Here is a 12449-nt window from a genome sequence, read left to right on the forward strand (position 1 = left end):
ATGGACTGGATGAAGCCAAGGGCTGCAGACTTTGTAGAGTTTGTCTTGGAGTCTCAGGTAGACATCATCAGGCCGTGGTAGTTAGGCTGCTGGGGTGATGGCAATCCCCAAAATGAGAACTCCAAGTTAGTTGGACCCTGGAGAGGAAGTTAACTGTTCTGGACTGCAGGTGCTGAATGGTTGGCGAAAACCTTGAGGAACCAGGCTCAACTGGGGAGCCAATCCTCTTTCGGCTGGTTGGGTAGGATCCGGTACGTGAGGTAGATGGTGTCCGTGAAATGAGGCAGGGACTGGAGGACTGTGCTTGAGTTAATGTAGGTTCTGCGAGATGAGCATTGTGGTGTGCTGTCCTGATGTTGTTGATGGCAGAGCGGATGTAGGAATGATAGGCTTGAGAGGACCAGCGTGTGAGGAGTTGTATGGTGTGGTCTGGGATGCTGTGTCGAGATGCCATGGATGCAGCTCTGATGCGAAAGGAGTGTCTGGAGAATTGGTAGGTAGGATAGCTGTACAGGGATAATCTGTCTCAGATGGGAATGGAACCATTGGCGAGCCGATGGAACCATATTCAATTATGAATAATGGATCGGATGGAGATTCACGTTGAGATTGTCTGAGCTGTAGGAAGTAAGTGACTGGTTTACAAGGGCTGAGGGTAGATGGTAACAGGTAGACTAGTGTGGTTTTGCCAAACTGGTTGGTTTACTCTGTTTGATGGGGAAGGTCAAGGTATCTTTGTCTAGGATGGTGATGTCTGTCATAGAAGGGATATACACTGAGTATACAAAACATTAAGAACACCTGCTCTTAACATGACAGACTGACCAGGTAAAAGCTATGATCCCTTATTGATGTCACTTGTTAAATCCACTTCAATCAGTGTAGATGAAGGGCAGGAGACAGGTCATCCAACTTCTAGCGGCGAGAAGGGTGAGCCGAGAACCAGGCTAGACAGACCTGAGGTGGGGAGCGGTCATCACTGGCAGAGAGGGGGTGAGCCGCTGCCGTAACAGCGGTCATGGGGCCATCGGGACCATTTTAGGATCTGCTGGCGAAGTGAGGAAGAGACTGGATACGAATTGAAGTGGAGTGTGTTGGGTAGAGGAAGAGCCAGGGTGGCCGTCGAGAGTGAATGGTGAGCAGGAGGGCAGGGCTGGGCTGCGGCTAGCGATAAAAACTATAACATTGAGGCAATTGGCTCACTGAACAGTTAGAACTTAACAGCTGTGAGGAACAGGGGCCGAGCCACAGATGAGGCAGCAGGCACATACAGTATAGCTGGCTGAGCGGTCATCGCTGGCAGAGAAGGTGAGGCACTGCAACGTTGGCGGTCACAAGACCAGTGGGACTAGAGGTGAAGATTAAGTTTGTCACTGGTGTAGAGGGAGGGTGTGTCACCGTGGGAGCACGGGTCACGGGATTTGCAGGGTCTGATTTGGAGAGCGAGGTCGTCACTGGCAGTGCTAGGGGTGAGCCGCTGCTGTAGCAGCGGACACGGGGACAGCAAGACCTGAGAGGGGGAGAACTGCTAGAAGCTGTGAAGATAGAACAGGCTAGATACCCGGGAGGCCAGAGCAGCTGGCAGTGTAGAATGGAAGCGAGAGGCAGCCGGTTCACTGAACCGGGCAGTGTCACAGCTGGGAGGGCCAGGGGCCGGACCGCTGCGGGTGCGGCAGGCACGAAACGGGCTGAGTAGGTGGGGATGTGAGAGGTCGTTGCTGGCAGAGAGAGGAGGGGAGATGCTGCAGTGGTGCCAGCAGGACCTGAGGGAAAGAGAAAGCTTGACACAGCCAGAGCAGTGGTCACGGGCCAGCGAGACCTGGGGGGAGAGGAACCCAAGGCTGTGAAGATAGAGCAGGCAAGGTAGCCGGGAGGCCAGAGCGGGCAACCTGAAAACCAGTTGCACTGCCAACGGAGACAGAGGTTGTGGGTAGAGGAATGCTGAGAGAGAGAGGCCGTCGCTGGCATGAGTGCATGAGCCACTGCCGAAGCAGCAGTCAGTGGTCTAGGGCCGGAGAGAAAAGTAGTAGCAAGAGGCAAGGGAGCCAGGAGGCCAGAACAGTCGTTGGATGCAGGGAGTGCACTGCCGGTGTGGAGGAGACAGGGGCAGTGAGCGAGAGACGTAAACCTGTGTTCAGGTATTAGAGAGAGAGAGAGAGAGAGAGAGAGAGAGGGGGGAGGAGGAGGGGGGGGGGCGTGGATGCTGTAGCTGCAGAGATTTACGTCGGATGCCAAGGCGTAATCTGTGGATGCTAGGAGAACAGCCAGGTCCGGAGCTGGATTGGGGGCTTTGGTCAAAGTCTTTGAGCCCTGATCTGAGGCTTGGAGGCAGAGTTAGTGGTGGTGGAATGAATATGCGGCAGTGAAGGCATCAGAGTATGTCGGCATGGTGGCCCTCAGGTGCGTGGTATCGTCATGTGGTAGGTGGATGTGGTTGTGGTCCTGGCAGGAGGGGAAGCCATAGTCACCCGACCGGAGAGAGGGAGAAGTAGTTTAGTGGAAGAAAAGGGGCACGATGGAGAGATCAATAACAAAAGAGAGAGAACAATCATGGCTGGATGGACATGAAGATTTCTAGAGAAAGCAAGTCTGCAGTATGATAGTATGTGGCCAATTTATAGTTGAATTTATGCAACAAACTTCTGATACTATGTGATATAAGTAGTGATGGGATGATTGATACTGGAGCTCCGATGCAGTTTTCAAAGCACTACTGAGCCGACACAATGTACCGATGTTCGTTTCAAAGTAACATTATCACGTGATCAATGACGTCCGAAGCTTTGTTTGATCATGTAGTTTTTTAAACCGTGTTGCAAAATGCAAGACCCCACTGATATCACCGTGGTTCCGGTTCTTTCTTCGATTCCAAGTTGCTTTCAAACACAGACCTCTAATTGACACCATACTTACAATGGAGTTAGGATTTTTTTCAAGGAACATCACCTAAAACGGTAGCTTAGCAGGTTGTCAGGGTGAAGGGGACCAGAAAACTCACAGATGACAGGGAATTGTGTCGAATCCCGACAAAGGCATATAAACTCAGCAAAAAAAGGCTCGGTACATCCGAACATCACACCTGCGGGACAGGAACAGGATGGCAACAACAACTGCCCGAGTTACACCAGGAACGCACAATCCCTCCATCAGTGCTCAGACTGTCCTCAATAGGCTGAGAGAGGCTGGACTGAGGGCTAGTAGGCCTGTTGTAAGGCAGGTCCTCACCCGGCAACACCGTCGCTGGACCAGACAGGACAGGCAAAAAGTGCTCTTCAGTGACGAGTCGCGGTTTTGTCTCACCAGGGGTGATGGTCGGATTCGCGTTTATCGTAGAAGGAATGAGCGTTACACCGAGGCCTGTACTCTGGAGCGGGATTGATTTGGAGGTGGAGGGTCCGTCATGGTCTGGGGCGGTGTGACACAGCATCATCGGACTGAGCTTGTTGTCATTGCAGGCAATCTCAACACTGTGCGTTACAGGGAAGATATCCTCCTCCCTCATGTGGTACCCTTCCTGCAGGCTCATCCTGAAGTGACCCTCCAGCATGACAATGCCACCAGCCATACTGCTTGTTCTGTGCGTGATTTCCTGCAAGACAGGAATGTCAGTGTTCTACCATGGCCAGCGAAGAGCCCGGATCTCAATCCCATTGAGCACGTCTGGGACCTGTTGGATCGGAGGGTGAGGGCTAGGGCCATTCCCCCCAGAAATGTCTGGGAATTTACAGTTGCCTTGGTGGAAGAGTGGGGTAACATCTCACAGCAAGAACTGGCAAATCTGGTGCAGTCCATGAGGAGGAGATGCACTGCAGTACTTAATGCAGCTGGTGGCCACACCAGATACTGACTGTTACTTTTGACCCCCCCCCCCCCCCCCCCTCCTTTGTTCAGGGACACATTATTCAATTTCTGTTAGTCACATGTCTGTGGAGCTTGTTCAGTTGTTGAATCTTGTTATGTTCATACAAATATTTACACATGTTAAGTTTGCTGAAAATAAATGCAGTTGACAGTGACAAAACACGTGAAGCCTTTATTCATTTTCACATGGACACGCATCTTGTACTGTACATATGCTTGCAGAACAATTCTACCCTTGTTTTTTGTGAACAAATTTCACAAAATTGATATAATTTATAACATCACAGACAAACACACACAGATCCTGCATCTCTACCCTTGTAAAGTACAATCAAACTTAATCACAATATGCAAACTTAAAAATAGATCAATTATATGACTGGAGACAGCAGATGTGTAAAAATAAACAAATCTAAAATTTGAGTGAAGCATTTGGTAAGTGCATCAGTTTAATTTGGAATGGTCTGTTTTTGAAAGCATATTAAGGAACAATTATCATCTCCATTGTGAGCCATATTCACAGTTATCCAATCACCTCAGCCCAAATCTGACTGATTAGTTATTACCTGTATCCAAGTGCATTGCTGCATAATTCTCACTGCATAACCATCACCATGAAAAAGCATAATCCTTGCCTACCCCAGTCACAGTTATTCGAGTCTTAAAGTGAACAATGGGTCTGGTCACCTCTCTTGGCAAGGGCATCAAAGTCTGGTGTCATCTTTGATGTAGAGATTCTCAGAACAAGTGGTAATTTGTTAAATTTGACCTGTGACGGGATTTGTTTTAAATCATGACTGAGAACATTTGTTCACACACACATATGTAGACCCGAAAAAAACAAGCATCCTTTGGGCGTGGTTTTTAACCTCTTAAGGATCGGACCCTTTTTTTCAATTTTCGCTTCAAACGACATACCCAAATCGAACTGCCTGTATCTCAGGACCTGAAGCAAGGATATGCATATTCTTGATACCATTTGAAAGGGAACACTTTGAAGTTTGTGGAAATGTGAAATTAATGTAGGAGAATATAACACATTAGATCTGGTAAAAGATCATTCAAACAAAAAAACTCCCCTTCAGCAAAAGGCTTGCTATGCGTTGCGATTTTATGTGCCACTACGTAGGTTGCCTTAGTTATGGAGTCCTGACTAGAGCACCGTTTAGTAAACTTATTTTGTTGGGCTTGTAAGTTTGTAGCAACTTAAGGCCTTCGTTGCCTTTTCCTGAGAGGACAGATTGCTAGCGTAGTTAGCATGCTTGCTTGAAAAATGATTGAGATTATATTCCTTAAAAACGGCAACACTTTCTTGGCATATCAGCCTTATGCCCAATATTAGTAAAAAAGTATTTTGCTGTCCATTCTTCTTTAAACACACAATAGTCCACTTCTCATTTTTCACTTTAAAAGTCGTCAAGCAATGAAGTGGCTATGATGACTGAGCGCATTCTGAATCTGACTGGTATCACGGCGTGTGCTGCCAGGCTACAGCGCCATCTATTGAAGGATGTTTGTGTATCATGGAATGAGTAATTTTAGGCCAAAAATCGTAACTCAAATATAATATTGAATACATTAAAAAAATGTCTCGCGGGATGGATTGAAGTGCCCGGCGGGCTGGATACGGTCCGCACTTTGCCCCCCTCCCCCTTTACCTATATACTAGACGGTGTCAGAGGAAGGACCCAAAAATTGTCAGACTGTTCTCTCTGCTACCGCACGGCAAGTCTTGGTCCAAAAGGCTCTTAACAGCTTCTACCCACAAGCCATAAGACTGCTGAATAATTAATCAAATGGCCACCCGGACTATTTACATTGCCCCCCCTCTTTGCTTTTCCACTGCTGCTGCTCGCTGTTTATTATCTATGCAGTCACTTTACCCCTACCTACATGCACAAATTCCCTTGACTAACCTGTACATAGCGCATTGACTCGGTACCCCCTATATATAGCCTCGTTATTTTATTGTGTTACGTTTTTACTTTTGTTTATTTTGTAAATATTTCTTGAATTGCATTGTTGGTTAAGGTCTTGTAAGTAAGCATTTCACGGTAAGGTCTACACCTGTTGTATTCGGCGCATGTGACATAACATTTGATTTGATTTGTAGAGTGGTCACACACTGGCACAGCCACAAAGTCATAAAATCTGATTTTAAACCTCATTTTAACCACACTGTTAACCCTAATCCTAACCTTAAATTAAGACCAAAAAGCAAATGTTTGTTTTCATGAATTTTTACAATATAGCCAATTATGACTTTACAGATGGCCCATCTAGAGGAACCGCTCAGTTCTGCCTCCAGGGCAAGACTCATGACAAAATGTCAACCTGCGATAAAAAATGCTAACATTAATAAGCTTTTCTATCCTCTATTGTAACACTTTACGTCACCTCTGACCTCACTGACCCTTCGTCATGGCAACGGACGGATATCATCAATCAGCTGTTCTGACAGCTCATGCTCTTCTGCGTATAGAAAGAGATGAGGGTGATTTGTGTATGCGAACAAGCACCTGTGTGTGTGTGTTTCACTCTATGAAAACCGAAATGTAGAGACGTCCAAGTAGATTCATTTCCCAGATAAGGTCACACAGTTCATTTTATATTCTGTATTTCATTAGGTATTAATTAGCGAATGTTTGGTTTCAACAAACAGCCGAAGTGTGCGGCACCTTTAAGGGTATGGGAATCCAAAGTGTCTTAAAAATATCTTCAACAATTATTCAGACGCCTCTCTCTATCGTTTTCTCTTATCATGGAAAGGAAGCTTTTCATACGATTCGTACTGAAGTTGCAGACAAACTCCTCTAATTGGAGGCAGAAAGAATTTGAAACTGGTGATTGGATGATTAGTCAGTTAAAATATTCAGGTTGGATGTTGAAAGAATGAGAGGGTTCTAATTGTCAGAGAGAATGTAAGACCTCTCATTGGATGATGATGGAGAGGGAAAGGGTTCTGATTGGTGGTTGAGCGGGTGAGAGTCTTCTGCAGTATCTAGGTGTCATGGCTGCCAGATCCCTGTAGGTCTGAACTGTACATCTACACACTAATCAGAGTCAGAAGGGAGAGATCAAAGGAGCCCACTCCATCTTTACTCAGAGCAACTCTTTGAAGTGTCTAAATGTGTGTGTGTCTGTGTGTGTGTGTGGATGAGAAAGGCTTAACCAGTGTGAAGCTCAGTCATAGAGAATGATAGAGGCCTCTAGTAGCCAAAGGCTGTTTTAGCATGGGCAGCGCCATTGAGGGCTTCCACCATTTTAATGTAGTCAACTGGGTGGGACTTCCAACTTCATTGGCTGATCCCTCCTGGTGACCCTGTTGGAGTCATGTCCAATCAGGTCATGAGGAGGGATCAGCCAATCGTGAATAAGAAAATGGACTACCTAAAAATGGCAATAGCCTCGATGGCGCTGCCCACGCTGTCACAGACACAAAGATGAGTCCTCTATCTATCTCTATGAGCGCAGTGCAGTCTTCAGCCTCACTGCTGTTCCCTCAGGAAACCTAGGCCTAGTTTCTCTGCTACATCCTGATTGGTTAACGCACACAACAAGATATATCATGATTGGTAAAAACATGACAACAGATCTGAGTATACATGCTAGTGTACGCTCTGTTTACAACTTTCATGTTCTTTTACATTTCAGAGGTCTTGGCGAAAAGGAAAAAGAAAGGAGAGATATTGAAGAGTGCTTAGGAAATGGAGAACACTTTCAAAATGGAGAAGGACAGACGTTGAATTAAAATTCAAAATTGTACATGTTTGTTGACAACAACCAAATATCAATCACATCATGGTCTGATGCTCAGTGGGAGTACAACATGCATCAATGTTATATGAAACCACACACTACCTTTGTTTGACTACTATACTAACAGCTTGGTATATTCTTTTGAGCATTGTCTCACAACTTAAGTTCCTTCTGGATTCAGTATGTAATCATATGTTTCAGATTGTGTGCATAAACTATCTGTGTTCTCTCTACAAGAAAATAATGAGTAGACACTAGACTGCCTCTGTGGTCATACATTATAACAGCAGCCTCCATAATGCACGGCGCACAGTGCCAAATGGCCTGTAACCTTTGTAGTTCCACAGGTCTCTAGTTACCATGGCAATGTGAGCAGCTGCTAAGGCCTTCTGAATGTTATGTGTATTTGTTGCTGATCTGTTTACATTGCTCTCTTTGTTGGCTCTTATAAAAACAGCAAGTAAATAAAGGTAAAATATATACTTCTTTATGAAATTCTGGATTAGAAGTGAGAGGCGTGCAGAGAACAGTGAGATATCGATTATGTGCATTCTCTGGCAGCAGGATAAAGTGACTAAGAGGACTACATTTTGGGGGGTTCTCGCATTGGAATTATATTGAATTCTGTTCATACAGCGCCTTAAGAAAGTGTTCAGACCCCTTGACATTTTGTTACGTTACAGCCTTATTCTAAAATTGATTAAATCGTTTTTTCCCCTCATCAATCTACACGCAAACACAGGTTTAGACATTTTTGCTAAATTATTAAAAATAGAAAATGGAAATCTCTCATTTACATAAGTATTCAGACCCTTTACTCAGTTTTTTGTTGGAGCACCTTTGGCAGCAATTACAGCATCAAGTCTTCTTAGGTATGACGCTACAAGCTTGGCCCACCTGTATTTGGGGAGTTTCTCACATTCTTCTCTGCAGATCCTCTCAAGCTCTGTCAAGTTGGATGGGGAGCAATTGCTGTACAGCTATTTTCAGATCTCTACAGAGATGTTCGATCGGGTTCAAGTCCGGGCTCTGGCAGGGCCACTCAAGGACATTCAGAGACTTGTCCCGAAGCCACTCCTGCGTTGTCTTGGCTATGTGCTTAGGGTCATTGTCCTGCTGGAAGGTGAACCTTCAACCCAGTCTGAGTTCCTGAGCGCTCTGGAGCAGGTTTTCATCAAGAATCTCTCTGTATATCTTTGCCTCGACTAGTCTTCCAGACCCTGCCGCTGAAAAACAACCCCACAGCATGATGCTGCCACCACCATGCTTCACCGTAGGAATGGTGCCAGGTTTCCTCCAGATGTGACGCTTGGCATTCAGGCCAAAATAGTTCAATCTTGGTTTCTCATGGTCTGAGAGTCTTTAGGTGCCTTTTGGCAAACTCCAAGCGGGCTTTCATGTGCTTTTCCTGAGGAGTGGCTTCCGTCTGGCCACTCTACCATAAAGACCTGATTGGTGGAGTGCTGCAGAGATGGTTGTCCTTCTGGAAGGTTCTCCCATCTCCACAGAGGAACTCTAGAGCTTTGTCAGAGAGACCATTGAGTTCTTGTTCACCTCCCTGACCAAGGCCCTTCTCCCCCAATTGCTCATTTTGGCTGGGTTGCCAGCTCTAAGAATAGTTTTGGTGGTTCCAAACTTCTTCCATTTAACAATGATGGAGGCAACCTTGTTCTTGGGGACCTTCAATGCTGCAGAAATGTTTTGGTACCCTTCCCCAGATCTGTGCCTCGACACAATCCTGTCTCGGAGCTCTACGTACAATTACTTTGACCTCATGGCTTGGTTTTTGCTCTGACATGCACTGTCAACTGTGGGACATTATATAGACAGGTGTGTGCCTTTCCAAATAATGTCAAATCAATTGAATTTACCACAGGTGGACTCCAATCAAGTTGTAGAAACATCAAGGATGATCAATGGAAACAAGATGCACCTGAGCTAAATTTTGAGTCATAGAGCAAAGGGTCTGATTACTTATGTAAATAAGGTATCAGTTGTTGTTTTTTAAACATTTGCAAAAATGTCTATAAACCTGTTTTCGCTTTGTCATTATGGGGTATTGTATGTAGATTGCTGAGTTTTTATTTATTTATGTAATCCATTTTAGAATAAGGCTGTAACGTAACAAAATGTGGAAACGTTCAAGGGGTCTGAATACTTTCCAAAGGCACTGTATAATCACGCTATACCATAATAAACATGAAGTTCAAATGTTGAGACTCCCTCTGCTGCGCTGTATCAGCACAATGGACAGCCCCCTAGAGCAATGCCGTTTAGATAGGCTGTTTGTAAGAGGGTAATTGCCCATGTAAATATACTGTCTTACCAAGATAATGCAAATTAAATTCTGAAAGTACTATCCTAGTTATTCATGCATCCCTAAGATAAATGTATAATTGCTGACACAAAAAGCAACATTTGGGGAAATAAAATGTAGGTGGATGATGGTAACAAACTATAAAGGAAAATAAATGGCTACAGTTAACAGATGTAGTTATTTAATAAAAATTGTTTTTTAGGAAAGGGGCATTTTGCCTAGCTACAGGGGTAAGATGCCCCCACCCCTGGGGACAATTTACCCCAATACAAAATTATGCCATAGGGTTTCACAGAAGTGTCCCAATTTGTTTTACCTCACCTGCACATAATCTTTCTTTTACCTTTTCCTTACACTCCATTATGTAAAGTTAAACTCATTATCATTTGAATACGGCAAGATTTTAAATCCCAGCAGTCTTTAAAATGAAATTCAAGAGCAAACGGTTTAATAGTTTTTAATATTTACAGTGAGGGAAAAAAGTATTTGATCCCCTGCTGATTTTGTACGTTTGCCCACTGACAAAGAAATGATCAGTCTATAATTTTAATGGTAGGTTTATTTGAACAGTGAGAGACAGAATAACAACAAAAAAATCCAGAAAAACGCATGTAAAAAATGTTATAAATTGATTTGCATTTTAATGAGGGAAATAAGTATTTGACACCCTCTGCAAAACATGACTTAGTACTTGGTGGCAAAACCCTTGTTGGTCAGACGTTTCTTGTAGTTGGCCACCAGGTTTGCGCACATCTCAGGAGGGATTTTGTCCCACTCCTCTTTCCAGATCTTCTTCAAGTCATTAAGGTTTTGAGGCTGACGTTTGGCAACTCGAACCTTCAGCTCCCTTCACAGATTTTCTATGGGATTAAGGTCTGGAGACTGGCTAGGCCACTCCAGGACCTTAATGTGCTTCTTCTTGAGCCACTCCTTTGTTTCCTTGGCCGTGTGTTTTGGGTCATTGTCATGCTGGAATACCCATCCACGACCCATTTTCAATGCCCTGGCTGAGGGAAGGAGGTTCTCACCCAAGATTTGATGGTACATGGCCCCATCCATGGTCCCTTTGATGCGGTGAAGTTGTCCTGTCCCCTTAGCAGAAAAACACCCCCAAAGCATAATGTTTCCAACTCCATGTTTGACAGTGGGGATGGTGTTCTTGGGGTCATAGGCAGCATTCCTCCTCCTCCAAACACGGCGAGTTGAGTTGATGCCAAATAGCTCCATTTTGGTCTCATCTGACCACAACACTTTCACCCAGTTCTCCTCTGAATCATTCACATGTTCATTGGCAAACTTCAGACGGGCATGTATATGTGCTTTGTTGAGCAGGGGGACCTTGCGGGCGCTGCAGGTTTTCAGTCCTTCACGGCGTAGTGTGTTACCAATTGTTTTCTTGGTGACTATGGTCCCAGCTGCCTTGAGATCATTGACAAGATCCTCCCGTGAAGTTCTGGGCTGATTCCTCACCGTTCTCATGATCATTGCAACTCCACGAGGTGAGCTCTTGCATGGAGCCCCAGGCCGAGGAATATTGACAGTTCTTTTGTGTTTATCCATTTGCGAATAATCGCACCAACTGTTGTCACCTTCTCACCAAGCTGCTTGGCGATGGTCTTGTAGCCCATTCCAGCCTTGTGTAGGTCTACAATCTTGTCCCTGACATCCTTGGAGAGCTCTTTGGTCTTGGCCATGGTGGAGAGTTTGGAATCTGATTGATTGATTGCTTCTGTGGACAGGTGTCTTTTATACAGGTAACAAGCTGAGATTAGGAGCACTCCCTTTAAGAATGTGCTCCTAATCTCAGCTCGTTACCTGTATAAAAGACACCTGGGAGACAGAAATATTTCTGATTGAGAGGGGGTCAAATACTTATTTCCCACATTAAAATTCAAATCAATTTATAACTTTTTTGACATGCGTTTTTCAGGATTTTTGTTGTTGTTATTCTGTCTCTCACTGTTCTAATAAACCTACCATTAAAATTATAGACTGATCATGTCTTTGTCAGTGGGCAAACGTACAAAATCAGCAGGGGATCAAATACTTTTTTCCCCTTACTGTATTTTTTTAGCAAATTCATTATATATAACCACTCGCCTTTATTAAATGTGTTTTGGATTCCCATCCTCTCCGCCAGGTCAAAGGCAAGTTTTCGGACATCCCATGATGTAAGTCCGAAAAGGGCTCTTTCCATTTTTGGGATATGACTCACAATGTCACATTCGAAAGAGCCAGCGAAGACAGGCCTGGGGTTTTGGCCTGCTGGTCTCGTTGGCGCCTCAGGGTTTTGGGTGGCAAATTAAAAGCACGGGCAGCTTCAATAGCATTCAGTGCACAACAAAGCGCATCTTCACCATAGCCACCACAATCATATATTTTCTTGTAAACGCTCATCTGAAAATAAAAAAATGAAAAGTATCTTAAGAACGGTGGAGAACTGACCCCTAATCTAACCCTTACTCCTATTCTGATCCTAACCCTAACCCCTATTCTAACGCTGACCCCTAAC

Source organism: Coregonus lavaretus (genome assembly GCF_964263955.1).
Source record: "Coregonus lavaretus genome assembly, chromosome: 20".
NCBI lineage: Eukaryota > Metazoa > Chordata > Actinopteri > Salmoniformes > Salmonidae > Coregonus > Coregonus lavaretus.